Consider the following 1,622-nt stretch of genomic DNA (forward strand, 5'->3'; position numbering starts at 1 on the left):
GGTAACTTGTATTCTACTTTCTGTCTCTATGAGCTTTCATATTATCTGATATTTCTTTGTGATAAACGTGAGACTTAAATTTAACTCCCTAAATCTATAACAATTTCACTTGCTTTGATACCAACTTACCAACTTCAATAGTATACATAAACTGTCTGGCACTAGAGCTCTTCCAAGCCTGACTGAGCTTTTCTCCACTTCACAGGCCATGCTTCCCTTCCATCCAGGCTTGGCTCTCAGCCTTCTGTTAACTCTGGCCTTGGGCCAGCCATCCCAATGTCAAGAACACGTCTTTCTCCAGTTTCTGGGCCTAGACAAGGTGCCTTCACCCCCAGAAGTTCCAGCCGGTGCCTTATATCTTAAGGAAAATCATCTAGGATCAAGCAGTAGCAGCAGCTGCTGATGTTTCGAAGACTTATGCTACCTAAAGGAGCTGGGTGTCCATAGGAACGTACTCCGACTTCTCCTAGACCAAGGTTTCTTTCTTAACTCTTGCCTATGAAGCTCCTCTACTTTAACCTGTCTGCCATTGAAGAGAAGGACCAGCTCACAATTGCCCAGCTGCACCTGGACTTGGGGCCGAGCACTTACTACGACCTGGGACCAGAACTGGAATTGGCTCTGTCTCTGGTTTGGAAGGCTTCTGTGCGGGGTGAGTTCATCCCTAAGCCAGGTAAACTCTTTGCATTGCAGTCAGTGCCATGGCCTCAAGGTGCCCTTCACTTCAACTTGCTGGATGTGGCTAAGGATTGGTACATCAACCCCCAGAAGAACGTGGGTTTGTTCCTGGAGATATTTGTCAAAGGAGACAGAGACGTTGAGTTGAATTTTCAGCTTGAAGAGACCTGTGCCAAGCTGAGATGTTCCCTTCATGTTTCTCTACTGGTGGTAACCCTCAAACCTGAGCAGTGCCACCCTTCTTCCTGAAAAAGGAGGGCAGCCATACCTTCTTCTAAGGCTTCTTGTAAGAACCTCTGTCATCGTCATCAGCTATTCATCAACTTCTGGGACCTGGGTTGGCACAAGTGGATCATTGCCCCAAAGGGGTTCATGGCAAATTATTGCCATGGAGAGTGTCCTTTCTCACTGACCACCCCTCTCAAACAATTCCAGTTATGCTTGCATGCAAGCTCTGATTAATGCAGTTGACCCAGAGATTCCTCAGGCTGTCTGTATCCCCACCAAGCTAGCCCCCATATCCATGCTCTATCAGGACAATGATGACAATGTCATTCTATGACATTATGAGGATATGGTGGTTGATGAGTGTGGGTAGGCTACCAGAAAGGGGAAGAGAAGAATTGCTCTTAGGGCAGGTCTTCTAATAAAACTACCTATTTGGTTTAGGACCTCTCGGACCTGAAATGTCAATTTACTTATGTTTAGAATTTGTCTTCCTGGAAAATCCAGGTTTGAGAAAACAATGATTAATGATACCTATAGTTAAACATATATATATATGCACAAAACACACTTTGGAGCTGTAATGATCTTAGTTAATTTCTGCTCATTATGCACATGACAATATATTAGACTCTAAATAGAAGGAAATTGCATTTACTGATGATGATTTCTTATGCTTGAGGCATTATTCTATGGCTTACTTACAAACCTTATTTTGC

General features: G+C 44.0%; 1 pseudogene; it reads left to right on the plus strand.

Annotated features, from left to right (window-relative positions):
* Positions 1-208: 208 nt before the first annotated feature.
* Positions 209-1,276, plus strand: LOC101416450 (growth/differentiation factor 3 pseudogene; annotated as a pseudogene).
* The last annotated feature ends 346 nt before the right edge of the window (positions 1,277-1,622 follow it).

This window comes from Dasypus novemcinctus, chromosome 22 (assembly GCF_030445035.2).
Source record: "Dasypus novemcinctus isolate mDasNov1 chromosome 22, mDasNov1.1.hap2, whole genome shotgun sequence".
Taxonomy (NCBI): Eukaryota; Metazoa; Chordata; class Mammalia; order Cingulata; family Dasypodidae; genus Dasypus; species Dasypus novemcinctus.